A 15,443-nucleotide genomic window follows, 5' to 3' on the forward strand; every position below is an offset into this window, starting at 1 on the left:
GTTTTGTTCTACCTTATGCCCACCTAAGCAAGTTCCCATGTTCTCCACCACCTTAAACCTACCTTACCACATGGTTTTACTCTATTATAGTTCCTGGAAGAAACAGCTTCCTGGGGGCGGGTGCTTTAATCCACTGAGCTCTTTGGCCAGCCTAGCTAAAAGTTGAGAAGGATTTTTTTTTTTTTTTTGCTTTCTGGGGGGGGGGGGGGGGGGACCCACTCAGGCCCCTCTCCTGTCCCTCTCTTTAGACAGGATCTTTCTTTCCCTCAATAAATATATTCTGCTCATAACCTCCTCCGTTTGTTCCTAAAATTCATTCTTTGGTTTTAGAGAACACGAACTCATCCAGGTCAGGTCAGGAGATCATTTTTTCAATTGGAGGTCCCTGTATCATTTGGAAGTCACCCACCTGAGATCAATTTTTCTCCCTATATTAGTATGACACCCACAGCTCTCGATCCACAGCTCTAGTCCCCAACCCTCATCACTGTCGTCATGCTAACAGGCAGCACAAGGTCAGAAGCCTAAAGGAGAGCTTGTCCTAGGGGAGCAAATTCTGTGCCTCCCTCCCTCACCTCCAGACTGAAAGTGACCTCAGCAGGGCAGGCTCAGATGACACCTACACAGTCACTCAAGCACTTACAGGTTGAGCCAATGACAAATAAACACATACTTACTTGGAAAGAAGGAAGCATGAGGGGGGCGCAGTTGTGGTGAGCAATGGTTGCTATGGAAACCAGCCAACCTCACTCCAGACTTTTCCGTGATGCCTTGATCATTCAGTGACTCATGACACCCAGGGGAGGGGTGCTGTCCCTGTCCCTATGGAAACCTTCCAAATGGATCCATTATGACAGAAAGAGATCAAAGAAGAAATTCTTACCTACTTTCCACCCAGTCCCGCCCAGCTTTTGTCCTAGGTATTACCCAAAGGAAAGAAAATCACCCTTGCCACAGAAAGAAATGGCTGGAGGCCACCCAGGTATGACAGTCTGAGTGAAACAGTTCTTAAAACAAAAAAGGACCCGAGAAACTACCCCATGTGACCACAACAGTAATGTTCAGCTGGACATATGGCTATGGTTGGAGGGTGTAGGTGCCCACCCAACCCGAGGCAGTGCGCATCTTCTCGGGCAAGTCCCTGCTTTGATCTTTTCCAGAGCCATGCATCTCTGGGGCCCTCCTAACTCACTCTTTTACACACTCATTCACTCTGTCATCCATTCTTCAATGAGAAGCATGTGGCACAGGAGAAAGGCCTGCAGCCACCAACTTACAAAATCCCAGCTCTGCTATTTATCACAGATATCTCAGCCAAGTTGCTCAGAACTCTCTGCGCCTTGGTTCCCTCATCTGTGACACTGTGACATGCACATAATAATGTTTGTCACTTATCCTCTATGCAGTTATAGTCAACATGTTTAGATGTTGGCTTACATTGACTATAGAGCCCATATCTTAATTCATTGTGACCATCAACTGCCACGCAGAGCTTGGCATGTCCAGAGACTTAATAATAACAGTTAAATAAGCTGACAATAAAGAGATAACACGATGCTTGCACATATATTTTTTCTCTTTTATTTCTTATTTTCACAGGAATCTGGTTCAGCCTAGTACAAGACAAAAAGGCAATATAAAGCTAAAATGCATGGCCCCTATTCTCAAGGAAACTGGTACGTTGCTATATTTGATTAACAAACAAATTATATAATACTTAGTCTGTGCCAGCTACTGTTCTAAGCACTTTATAAATATTAGGTCATTGCATCTCCATAATTACCCAATAGTACCCAAGTACTATTATTGTCCTCTGTCATTGGCTCCACTAGAACATGGTGGAGCCAAGGTCAAACTCAGCCAATCTGGCTCTACAGCCTGTGCTGCTCCCGATGGGGCCCAAATGCGTATGGATGGTACACAGACTGGTGGGTTTCAGAGGAAGGGAACACTGTGGACAGTCTTAAAAATGAAGTAGGATGTGAACCCACAGAGTACAAGGAGGAGCAGTGTTCTGGTTTGTGTCTAATTGTCCCCCCAAAACCTCCTGCAGTCCTGGGGCAGCTTCTTGAGTTTGTGATTATGGTGGTGTGGATGCTGCACCTGCCCTGGGGCAGATACTTTGCATTGCAATGTAAGGAGGGGAGAGAGGCTGGCTAGCTGCCTGAGCTGCTGCCACTCTCTTTGGCTCTCTTGCTCTTTGCTGCCACCATGAAAGGTTGCCCTCTGCCACATGTCACTCTGCTTTGGAGCTAGCTGAGTATGGACTGAAACCTCCAGTAACTGTGAGCTAAATAAACCTTTCCTGCCTTCATTTTGAGTGTTGGGTACTTGTCCCAGCAATGAGAGAAGAGTAACTGAGACAAGCAGACAAGGAAGGCTGGTTGGAAAGGTAGTGGGGATCCAAGGATGGTTAAGTCCTGGCCATCCACAGCAGGGTCCATCCACATGTTCAGTCCATGGGGAGATGGTGAAAACCCGAGAGGCACCAGGAAACCTAGAAATAGTGGGCTTTGAGGACAGTTCATCTGCTAGTGGCATGTGAGATCAACTGAAGGAAGAAGATAGGACAAATGAAGAGACAGATGTAATGCTATTAGGGAAAAATTCTGAACAGCAAGGGCAAATCCACAGGCCCAGGTGGCTGCCGAGATGCAAGGCATCGGTGACATTAGGTCACCTCACCAATCGCCTCAGAGAACACTCTGGGCACTTGCTTGACTCCCCAGACTGCCCGTGGGCTGCCGGCAGCACAGGTGGGAACGTGGACGCGGTGGTGTCTCGGGTAGTGCACAGGAATCCTGGCCAAGCCATTTGCACTTGCACATGCTGGATTACTGAGGCCAAGATAGCAAATTCAATCCCAACAAAAAAACACACCATCTCTAATTGGAAAGAAAGCCTGAGACATCACACCACAGACCTGTGGGTTATATTACCCACTAAATCACAACTCTAGAATCCAAAGCCAGCCCGGATCTCCTAGCAAATGGGCATTCAGTTCCAGTTCTCATTAGGCTGACAAGGAAGGAGTGAGAATTGAGGACTTGGAGAGTGAGTTATGGCCCAAGAACACCATTTGTCAGCCTTTGTCCGTGCTTACCAATTGCCTAAAATCCTCCACCCCATTCCAGCTTCTCATCAATTCCTGGAGAAGGTTCTGTCTGCTATCACAAGGAGACAGATGCCAGGGGGAAGACATGGCAGGTGGACTCATAAAACCAGCACAGAGAACTTGGCTTTGACAGAAGCTGGAGTCTGCCTTGTTATTTATCTTTCATAGCTGAACTCTTGAAATGCCATTTTCATCCTGATGGAGATGATAAACTCTTAGCAAACTTTTCTGGCTCTCAGGATGTGACTAAGGACTTGGCCCCTGCCTCCTCCCGGCAACTTAGGTGGACTTGGAAATTCAAGTCAGGGCTGAAACCGCTTTTGGTCAGAGGCAAGATGTATTTATCTTTGTGAGCACAGCCATTAAGATGTGAGCACAAATAGCTGAGGAGACAGAACATTAAGAGGGAAAAGCTGGAAGGAAACAGGAACGAGGTGATGAGGGCAGGAGATGATGGCGTCCGGGCCTCCACCACCGGCTTTCTATGGTGCTGGGCGAGTAGGCTGTGTTGAAGGTCTCAGCGGACCTGAGAGAACAGGGCCCCAGGAGTGGGCTGGGGAGGGACTCTTTGGGAGAAGAGCTGAGATCAGCGTGTGCCACATGCTAAGAGCATTTTGGGAGTGGACATAACAAATGGAAAAATTGTGCTTGCATTTCTGTTTGTCTGTAGAATCACTGGGGCTCTGAAATCCCCCCGTCTGCTTCTCAGAACACTAAAGAAAGGCTCCAGATGGAAAAATGTGAAGATAGTCTGCAACATGAAAGAAAAGAAAAAAGAAAAAGGAGCCTTCATACAGAAAGCTGATGACCCTGCTGTTCTTCTCAGATCTAACCTACAGACCTGGCCACAGTTCTTGGGACTGACTGTAGAATCTTAGACAAGCCCCACTTCACTCACATGTAAACAGTCGGGAAACACAATCAAGAACAAACAGCTAAGGCATAACTAACACTGGGAAAGGTCTACCAATCCTTCACTCATGGCAGACATTACTAATCAGTCACAGCATTCTTTACAGCAGAGCCTTGCTAGGTCTTTGTGGCTAGGCCTTGAATCTGCAGCAAACCATTTTCTGTAGGCATCAGGAGGGCTCCAGGAAATAAAACTTGTTCACTGTCCCAGACTAGCTCTTTTCTAATATTTAAGGACTAAGGCTATAAAACAGTGTATGTCATGTGTTAATCTCATTATAAACATCCCTAACTCTAAGTTCGACCTTTGTTTTTTTTTCTTCTCTGTGGCCTTCCCAAGACTTTCAGCCAAGGCTGTAAAATAAAAATTAGTCTGAAGGCTTTCACTCAGTCCCAGGCCGGAAGCTCCAAAAGTGACCTTGTACAGATATTTTTGAGCCCCTTTACCTTAGATTCCCCTATTCTGCAGGAAAGAATTCTCCTGGGGCTGATGTCCGCACTACCCTTCTAAGGATTTCATCAAGGTAGTGAATTCTATTCCTTTTTAAATACTTTGAGATCACAGAAGAGAAGCCAGCCTGGGGAAGTTCAAAGACATTTAATTATTGCCCTCAGTTCTTTTGAAAATTATTAAAGAGCCCAGAATTAGAAATTTAGATTTCCTCCAGACTCCTGAGAACAAACAGCTCGCTTATAAATGGCTTAATGTGTCTGTTTAATGTACACAGAATTATCTTTCAGGAAAGCAGATTGTTTTTCTCATCATTTTGCATCTCTAAAATATACCACCTATGGCAAAAGGACAGGGATTCAAAGTCTGACAAAATCTACAGCAGAAATAATTACCACCAGGGGCTATTTCTGAGAGAAAGTTAAATGCAAGAGAAACTGGTTGCTTATTTATTTCAGTTCTTTCTATCTTGATCTCTCCTTCTTCACCCTGGGAAGGAAGAATTGTATCTGTTGGTGCGGGCATTGCCTCTGCAGGCTTGTTCGGTAAGACAGCTCCTGAGCCCCCGGCACACAACTCCCTCTGGGCCAGGGGACTATGGAAACCGTCTCCAGTGCTCAAACTCCTTGGAGAAAACAACCAGGCAAAGCCAAGCCAGGGATTTGCAGAGCAGCGCACAAGGGCGCGGGAGTGGTGATGTTTTCGTGATTCAACATCTGAGGGATGGTGCAGCGTTCTTCCCAAGGATCTGGACAGTCTTTGTTTAAATCATGTTAATTAAATTGGAAACATTCAAAATAGCCCACTGAGGGTGTGCAAGGGTTGTTTTTTTAAGCTCATCTAGGAAGTTATCCTATAAGGAGGCTTCATTTCAAACATTCCTGCAATACCAAACCCAGCGAGCACCCGGAGCGTCTGGTACCTGGCTATAATAAATTTGGGGCTAGCCTCCCGGGTGTGGGCTCCTGCCAGCACCCTGAGTCTGCTACTTCACTCCAGAAACTAAAAATGACAGTTGCCACAAAACTATTTCCTCACTCCACAGCCCCTTTTGAGTACCTTCTGGCAGTCATTATTTTAAAGAAGTGTACCATTTATGTATGAAGTACTCACTGGTACAATACGACACGCTGCTTCTCCCTCTCGAGGGAGAATGGCCTTTCGAGTCCGTAATGACTGCCTCGTTTCTGTAGTCCAGTCAAAGTGGTACTGAATGCAAGGGACAGGATGCTTCTCTCACACGGGGTGTCCCTCAGCAGTGGCTGCTCTGGGAGTCAGTGTGGGGGCCCCGGGGCAGCATCATACTTGATGCCCAGTGGAAACATGGTTCCTTCAGAGTGCCCAGGTGTTTGATGGTGGCCCAAGAAGAGGCTTCGAGAGAAAGAAGTCAGCTGCTCTGGGGAGCCCCTAGCCTTGATGTGTGGCCTCCCTGCCCCATGGCATCCTCCACCTGCCAACTCCATAGCCCCATCCATCTAGAACCTTCTATCTATATACTTCCCTTTTCCTACAGAGTGAGAGGGGCTTGAGATGGAAAAAAAAAATAAAACTTAGAAACAGAGTCAGAGGCAGCAACCCTATCTCACAGAGTTGGGTAAACCCAAAAGAGGATGAGATTTTCACCTAGCCCCAGGGAGGGCCAGGAAGGGATACTCTCTGTTTATCAGTCTTTTCTCCAGTGGATCCCACAGTAATCAAAAAATTGCTTTTCCTTGTGAGAATCCTCTTACTGCCTGACACAGAGCCAAGGGCCCAGGAAGCCTGAGGTGAACCTTGCTGCCTTTCCTGACTAAAAGATAATAAATGGAATGAGAAAAGGTCCAGACATTTTGGGCTGTAAGTGAACAAACACCTGACCAGCTGCTGGCACCCCTCAATCCACCCAGGCCCTCACCAAGGCCTTGAAGAGAGAATGGACACCTCCAAGGTCACACAGAGAGGTCACAGTGGAGCTAAGACCTCAGCACAGTGTTCTCCTGACAACCTTCCTCAGGTAAAAGTGATTCTCATCTCTACTCTTACATCCCAAGTTGGTCACCAACTCTCACCAACCCCAAAGCCTGGAGCGACACGAGGCATGAACCATGGTGAGGAAATGACTTCCTCCCTCTCAGGTCTGAGCTTTCTTCCTGGAGGGATCTGAGGCGTCTAGGAAACCATGTCATCCAGCTCCTGGCTAACGTTCTGGTGGCCTCCCGCGGAGCCCACCCAGGTGCCTGGGGATTAAGCAGCTCCCTGAACCAACTGCTTTTCTTTGCAGGGAGTTATTTTCCACCCCTGAGGCATAAGCCCAGGCAGAGAGCTCTGAGAGTGCCCAGCTGGTATCGTTAGCTCTGCAGAGACTCTCCAAGCCCTGCCTCCAAGGAAGCCTTTGCTGCAGCACAAGGGAAATGGCCTGGACCCCTCCCAGTGGGCTTTGGAAACCCGCGGCTTCCTGGGCAAGACAGCACTTGGAAGCTAACAAACTCAGCAGGCTTTGGCAATGGCCAGGGACCCAGCAGTCCCCTGAGATCCCACCTTTTTCGTGAGTCGCCCTCTGTTTCAAGCTATTTTTAGTGCAAATGAAGAGAGCTCGCAGCAGAGCCCTGTGGGAAAGGAGTCTTTTCTTTCTTGCTCTTTTTCCATGAGCCATTTCCGGTTTCCCTAGGATGGCTGCTTCACCAACAAAGGGTGGGAGCAGTAAAAGGGGAATGGGAAGGAGCTCAGAATTTAGCCTCTTCGCTAGTGTCGCCTGGACAGTTGGGAGAAGGGAGTCGTAGTTCTCAGCTCTCAGGATTAATCTGCTCCATCCTGGGCTTTCTATTCCTATAGAGGAGCCAGTGCATCCCATCCATTCAGCTTCTGGGTTAACTCACCTGGTCAGCAAAGAAGGCCCAGAAATCTATTTGCCCAGAGAGGAGGACGGTGCCCCCGAAAAGACTGTGCCTTCGTAGACCTGAGCCCTGGGAACCAGGCTCCTGGCTTCTCACCTCTACCCAATGCAGAGGTTGACTGATCACAAGCCCAGCTGGATGAACTAAAATTAACCCCATGAGCAAAAAAGACAGCCCCACTGCTTCAGAAACTTGTGTGCACTGAGTTGAGTTACAGAGTGCCCTAATTCCCTCAGAAAGACAGAAAAACAAACCTCCTGTCCTCCTTCCCTTACCACTCAGATGGGAAAGAACATTGCTCACAATAAAATTTTTAAGGCAAATGGTAGCTTTCTGTTGGCAGCATTTCCCTGAAATCACTGGGGTTATTTTGGGGGTGAAGGGGGGACTTATTCTAAACCTGAACCCTAAAAATGGGGCTGGTAGGCACCAAATCAGGATGTTCGGAGCCCAGAAGCACGCTTCCATCTGCCTCCTCCTAAACATAGTCTCCTGAACTAAGAAACGTCAGCTTGCGTGTGGTCCCGGGTGTGACTCGCACAGCACGTGCTTGCCGGTAACAACAAAAGCTGACACTTTGTCACAATCCTTGTCTCTATTTTTGAGTCTCATAGCTAAACAAACTTTATCTCAGCTGCAGTGAAGACTCCAAGGACAATCGCAGTTCCCCTGGGTATATATTTTATTCTTTCTGACAATCAAGGACTGCTACACCATCGGCCTTCTCTGAAGACCTTATGGGGACATCTAGACAAGAGCTCACAACCCCAGGCGCAGGGGTCCAAATACATTCCATTCCCCACAAGGCCTCTAGAGGGCGCCATCTTTTACTGGGGTGTTGAGGGGGTAAGATAGAGAACAATTGGTTAGTATCAGTCATATAAACATATTTATGATAGACCCTGGGCTCCACAGGCTCCAGGAGTGCACGGGATACGAGGACAAGATCAAGAGTTGAGCTCCCAGGCCTATTCAAGAGACTAATGGATGGATCATCGGTGCTGATTTACTACCAACATTGGGCCCAAAATCTTGCCACCCAAAAGCATTCCAGCAAACCCAACCATTACGTTTTGCATGGTTGAACCCCAGATTTTTTCTGGAAACACCAATAGGTGCCCACTGTTGCAAACAGCATCTGACCCTGCTGTGGATGGCATTCTGGTGGGGAGCTGGGATTGTTTAAAAGAATGTTTTTTGGTTTATTTACTTTTTGTATTTTAGGGAAGGGTCTACAGTATGTTCAGGGTCTCATTACTCGATTGGACTCATAGGGATCCACCTGTTTTCAGCCTCCCAAGAGCTGGGATTACAGGCATGCATCTCCACACCCAGTCTTAATCACCATCTCAGTGCGCCCCAGGGGTGGGGCAGTCATGGCAGGACCAGAGATAGAACCCCCAGCCTCTGTGCCCGCTTGCAGGCAGTTTAATCCATTGAGCTATTTGACTGGCCCATTAAAAGAATGTTTGAAGGGAAAGCTGGAGAGCTCCGAGAAGATGTGGACAGGAGTCTTCATGTCTTTGTCTCCTGTGATGCAGCCATGTGCCCATCTCCTGTAGGTGGCCCTGTGGTCACAACCTGCCAGAGTGGATGTTAAACACTCTCCCTGTATACTGGTGCTGTGGTGCTGCCTGCAGCCAGCCTGTCTCTCTGTCATCCGTGCTGCACATCCAGGGATGACTGGGCGCTGGGACCGCAGCAGGCGCACTTGACCCTTTTTCTACCACTCATCTGTCGTCCTGCCAAAGCATTTCCTGTGACACACACACCCACGATAGAGGCCAGAGGGCCCCCAGCCAGCTCGGGGAGGCTGTGTGAAGCGAGAATTTCCTGGCCAACTTGACAATGGTGAGTCAGGCTGGCAGGAGCCTGCCGCAGAAAGGACCAAGCCTGGCTGAGCCTGAAATAAGTGTGGGCCTGGAGCAAAGGCTGTTGACTACACGGACCCAGGCAGGGCTTCCTGGGCACCCAGACATTCAAAAGGCCATGCCCGAGCTCTCCAAAGGATGCTGGCCTTGGGAGGGCTGAGGGTGCTGCACATCAATCCCAGAAAAGGATTTATTCTTCATGCCCTACACTCATGAGTCTGGAACTGCTTCCAGATTCACTTCCTCCTTCACATGGCTGTGGTGCACCTAGATAATAAAATTCATGGCTGATAGTGCCCATTAACCTAACCAGGCCCCAAACCTGGTCCACTCATTGACTCTCTAATTCCTGACTGCAACATAATAGGTGGGGACTACTGTCCCCACTTTACAGAGGAAGAAATTGAGGTATACAAAGATGACACAACGTTCCCAGGGTGAAAGACCTAGAGACATGTGAGGCACATGCCAAATTCTGGTTGTTTCACCCAGCTGTCACACTCAGAGCAGCCCTCTGTGTTCCAAGGACCACAGCAGATTCTTCTCAAGGATGATGTCCTGGGAGAAAGGAACAAGGTGAGCTGGAGATTTGGGGGTGGAAGAGGTTCAGCTAGCCCAGTGGTGGTGAACCTTTTAGAGCTTTCAGTGATAGCAAGCAGCCCACTGCAGCTCATCTGCCATGGGTTGGTCACCACTGACCTAGCCACATTATGGGTTCCAATCAAGTAACACAGAGACTCAACACAGTGAGCCGGATGGAAGCAGAAGCCCAGGTTAAACAACAGTGACTGGCCGAGGTCTGGGTCCTACTTTCACTTTGACAGAGGTGGCCTTGGGGAAGAGGCCTGTGCCTTGCACAGACCCCCACTGACAGAGGGGCCCAGACCACGCCCAAAGTTTCCACCTCACCTGCTAGGCACCACTAACTGCAGATTACCTAGGGGAGCACCCATGAATAGGCGTGGGCTGGACAGACGGACAAGCAGGTACAGTTATACAGAACAACGCAGGCTACGGCTTCTACCTGGACATGCCAGAGGAGGGCAGCCTTTCCCATGGGAGCCCAGGGCCCCCTCAAGACAGAGATGATGGCCAACTTGAAGCAGGTCACCCCAGGGCAATCCAAAAACAGATTTACGCAACAGCCTTGAGAAGACTGAAGCAGCCAACACACCAGCTTGTAAAATTAACAGCCATTCTTACCGGATGTGTGGAGAGCCGAGCACACAAGCCTGTGGTCCACAGACCAGGAGGCAGTGTAGGCTGAGGCATTCCCCTGGAAGGTCCGATTGGGGGAACACTCTTTGGTAAGGGCTGGACTCTCCTCCAAGCTGCCAGGGAACTTGGGGTGCACGCGCTGCAGGACTGCAGACAGGTGACCCTGTCACGCCCATCTCAGACACATTCCCCTGATCTTGGGAAGTAGAAAATGTCCTGCTCAGTTGTGGAGCCCACTGCAAACTTGCTATGGACTTGGGACCCTGCTGGCTCTGGCCTTCCTCCTCATCTCTACAGCAGGATTTACATGAGGTTGGGGAAAGAAGGATAGCTGTGTGAAGGCGACAGATGGTACATCTTATCTAAGACCTTGGAGTACAGGTAACTGATCCCAGTGGCCACTTACAAAAAGGGTGTCTACAGTGACAGAGGGGGTGGCAAATTTTTCTCTAGAGGGCCAGATAGTAATTATTTCTGGCTGGTGGGTGTTTGGAACTCTGTGGATACTCTTCAGCTCTGCATAGTTGTGTGCGAATTACACAACAACATAATTTACATATTACAATATGTAAATAAGAGCATCGTTGTGCTCCAATAAAACTTTGATGACGGACACTGACATCTGAATGGCAAATGAGTTTCAAATGTTGCAAATTATTCTTCCTCCCATTTAAAAAAAAATGTTTTGAAAAGTATAAAACCATTCTTAGTTCACAATTATGATCTGTATAAAAGAGGCACCACCCACACTGGCCCGTGACTGCTAACCAGGTGGTACCCCGGCCAGTGAAGGTCAAGAGGGAAAACAGCCTGCGGCGTGATGAGAATGGGCACTGCTAGGCCAACACTCTCCTTCTGCTTTCCCACTCGAGGACCTTCCTGAGTGGCCTGGTGCTCGATGGGCTGACAATTAGGCGCACACCGTCCGAGCTCCCGGGGGCCACATCCATCTTGCAGCATTCTGCACAGCCTAAGGAAAGCCAGTAAGAGAAGCTGCGGTGCCACAAGCCTGTAATCCCAGCACTCGAGAGGCCAAGGAACAGGGGGCTGCTAAGGAGTTCAAGGCCAGACTGAGCTACATAAAGAGACCCCAAGTCGAAAATTTAAAAATGGTGAAAGTCTGACCAACAGTCAGCAAATGCACCGCCAAAGGCAGGTCCTGCCTCTCTTGGACTTCTCTGCCGAAGGGGAGCTCGCTAACTCTTGAGGGAGTTTGCTCAGTGCGTGGCTTTTCTGACTCACACTTTTTCATCTGCATAAATGAGGCTGGACTGTAAATAACCTGGTACAAATCTAGTGTATGTTTCATCAAATGAAGGCAAAAAAATGTTCAGTATTTTGAAAAATGTCATAACTTTTGATTTTTTTTTCTTTTGGCTTACACCAAATATATGAACTCTTCATCTATCTCTGCACAGGGTGAAATGAATGACTTTTAAACCCTGGTGGGAAATTACCCCGTGGTTCCTTTGAACTAAATCTGCCCTGGGAGGTGTTCACTCAAAACCTCCATTGACTCCCCATAGTACAGAGAGGAGGGCAGACTGGCCCACTAAGGGCCTCTCTCACTAAAAATACAGTCCTGAGAAACTTCCAGGCTTTCTGCACCAGAGAGCATTTGAGGATGACATAAGAATTTTATATACATTTGCCAAAATACAAAAAAGGAGGGTCACCGATAAGGGGTTGAGAGATGGACGTGTGAACCGTGCGTGAGCCTGCCAACCAGCACCACTGAAAAAGAGGAGGCTGCTAAGATACACCAGCTCTTGGGCCAGCTAATGTGTGAAGTAAGTGCAATAAACATCACATATCTGATCCAACATATGCCCATGTGTACCTCGTTTGGTTCAATCAGTCCAACTTCATATGTAAACAGCGGGGCAATGAACGTACATCTATTTAACACTGTCAAATCAAAAGGATTACTCTTACTGGAAAGACACACTTAATGCATATTTCTGTTGGGGTCCTTGGAGATAAGGATAAAATGGCTCTAGCTATGTACATAACATTAATGCAAAATACCACATGTGACACATTTAGAAAGAGAAAGGGAGAGACTGGTGTTCTCTCTCTCCTTACACTGATAAATCATCCTCCAGATAGTAGCACCAGCAGCAAATGTTTTCAGCTTGTGGAATTAGATGTGCTCATTTCCTGAAGCAGTATTCAAATGGAGTAGCAAAGGAACATGGGGCGAATAACTGAAAAGAATGATGCCACAGGCCCTATCTTGGCTCAGGGAGCTGGTAACTTCATTGGTGACAGCAGAACTGGAAGAGAAGCCCAAGACCCTGAATTTGCCGATAGGCTGTGGAAAGACCCAGGCAGTACAGAAACTGCTCGTTCTATTAGGGGATGCTGTCCTTGGCCACAGAAACACCTCCCTAGGGAGACAGTGGCTCTGAGGCCACGGAACATGGAAATCAACATGAATATTAGGGAATGAGGTGCTCATGGAGATGGTACGTGTATCTATCACTGGGTGTGTCTGTTTATAACTTTCCTCTTTATAAACACATTCTCTGATATTATCATCCTGATCTTAGGATGATACCTCTCATACCTATCTTTCAATTTCTATATAAAATAAAGGAATGCAGTAGACAAAGAATCAGCCACCAATGGCTCATGAAGCAAATCTGGCCCACCGCCTTCATCTACAAATTAAGTTTTATTAGGACACAATGCACCATGGCTGTTTACGGCTACCTCTAAACTAGGATGGCAAAGTTGCACAGCCATGAGAGGCCCATGTGGCCCACAAAGCCTGAAATGTTCACTACAGAAAAATTTGCAGACCCTGCCCTGATGTACCGCCTTTGACTTCTGGCTTACGATTCTGCAGACTCCCATGAAATGGTACAAAAGCCTGCGCACGTGTTTCTTGCCCTCCGTATACATATCACCTAGTTCTTATAAAGCTTCAATTTGATTCATGAAAGTGCATGGATCACACAAGCACATACATGTAAATTTCAAATAGGAAGGCAAAGAAATTGGGGCAACAGGAAAATGAAAGAAGTGATGCAGAAAAGAAAGCCAGGAGAGATGGGGGCAGGCGGAACATAAAACACTGAGATGCTATGCGCTTTCCATGGGCCACCAACCCGGCTCACAGCAGCCACCCCAGGAGAGACACAATCCATTTCCTACTCCTCAGCTATCTTTGTTGCAAAACCGTGTGTCCCGTGGGTGCATCCAGAAAGTGGATGCTGTGAGACGTAGCAAACAAAATCATCAATGACAACAAGCAGGTGGGGGAGCTGAGGAGACAGCTCAGTAGAATAAGCACTTGCCTGGCAAGCACAGGGTCCTGAGTTCAATCCCCGGTACCAAAACAAAAAAACCAAAAAAAAAAACAGGTGGGGACAACATCTTGATGACACTTCTGCTATGCTGAAGTGTCCTTCAGGGAGGGCCAACTCTATGTTCCAAGATGTTACTTATCAGCAGTTCTTCCCATGTGTTTCAGAATTCTAAAGAAAGTGCCTACTACTGTCCAGTTGTCCATCGAGTTTTGTATGAGATTGGCACTAGGACTCTGTGTTGATACCAAAATCTAGGGCTGCTCAATTCTGTTAGACAAACGGCACAGCACTTGCACATAAACTACCCACATCCTCTCCTGTGCTTTCTATCTTCCCTAGATTACAAGTAACACTAACACAATGCAAATGACATGCAAATAGTTGTTATACTATATCATCAAGGGAAAAAAAATAAGAAAACAAGTCTATACATGAACATTACAGATTTGATTTCCCCCTTGCACCCAGCTGTCGTGATACATACTTGGTTGAATCCATGGGTATAGAACAGGCAGACAGAGAAGGCCAGCTGGTTTTACAATCAGAATATACATATATATTCTTTCTTAGAAAGACAGGAAGCAATAGCCATTGACAGCCTGGTGCTAGCTTTGACACAGAATCCCTCAGCCTGGTCCACCCACTGTTGCTATCTTTGCGTCAGGAATAGAGAAAGCAAAGAGGCTAATCTGAGGCCTGCAGCCACTGGGTCAAGGAATTCCATCGCGCTGGTGGTGAGGCTCCAGGTGTTGACTATAAAAAGACCTGGCGAGTGGTGATTATCATTCGTCATTTTTTAAATAGAGCTCTATAGCTCGCTATCTAGTTCTGTGATATAAATAATTCACACTCTGGAAGGCTGCTGCTTGCTGCTGTACACCCCATGCGTAGACCAGGGCCAGCACAGGTGAAAAGTCCACACGGATCATATGAACGCCGTGCCTGCCTGAGATCCTGCAGTTATTCTGGGCCCGTCATGGCAAATCGTTCCTGAGCTGGGCCTTACCCACGTGTCTCGGCATCCAGACTCTGGCTTGTGACAGTTAGACAGGTGAGAAAGGAGCCCACATGTGGAGGCTGAGCTCCTGAGCATGAATCAAGGAAAACAGATTAAAAATTGAAAAGGGAAACTCTGAAGAGCCAGGTGCCTTGGCCTGCTCTGGTCCCATTGTTGCAGGAATAAACATTTGGACAGCTCAAGGCAAACACAGCTTTGGGTTCTTGGCCGTGCACTGGAGCTCAGTGGAAAACCTGTTCCACGTGCAGAGAATGGCCCTTCCCTGAGGCACCATCCAGCAAGCAGAAACCCTGGTCCCTGTGCAGAAGGGCCACCAGTGTCATCTAAGGGGTGCCCAGAGCCCCTGGAAGGATTTCTTGGAGGAACCTTGGCAATCCCAGCCTCCCTGATAAGCTGCTTCCACACCCAAAGGTTAAGAGAGACAGCCATAGAGGCCACAGCACCCACACAGCTCCGTTGTGGTAACGTACGAAGGTCTCAAAGAAACAGCTGGTGGCTTGCAAAAGAAGAGGCCCGGTCTCCAACTAGGAGACGGTGACATAAAATAAACACTGGGATGGGGGTATAGAGTCTGTGCACTCGGAGTTGGTCCTGTCACTTAAAGCTGATGCTGTTTGGTAAGTCATGGCTCTTGCTGTGCTTTGGCTCTCTCATCTATAGAAGAGGGGTTC

The 15,443-nt window shown here is 47.9% G+C and overlaps 1 protein-coding gene across 7 annotated transcripts in view; it reads right to left on the minus strand.

Annotated features, from left to right (window-relative positions):
- The window catches only part of Kcnma1 (potassium calcium-activated channel subfamily M alpha 1), a 756,236-nt gene that overhangs the window by 524,215 nt on the left and 216,578 nt on the right, over positions 1-15,443 (minus strand). The gene's annotated exons all lie outside the window — the stretch shown is intronic.

The sequence above is a fragment of the Octodon degus genome, unplaced genomic scaffold, assembly GCF_000260255.1.
Source record: "Octodon degus isolate 3935 unplaced genomic scaffold, OctDeg1.0 scaffold00005, whole genome shotgun sequence".
Lineage (NCBI taxonomy): Eukaryota > Metazoa > Chordata > Mammalia > Rodentia > Octodontidae > Octodon > Octodon degus.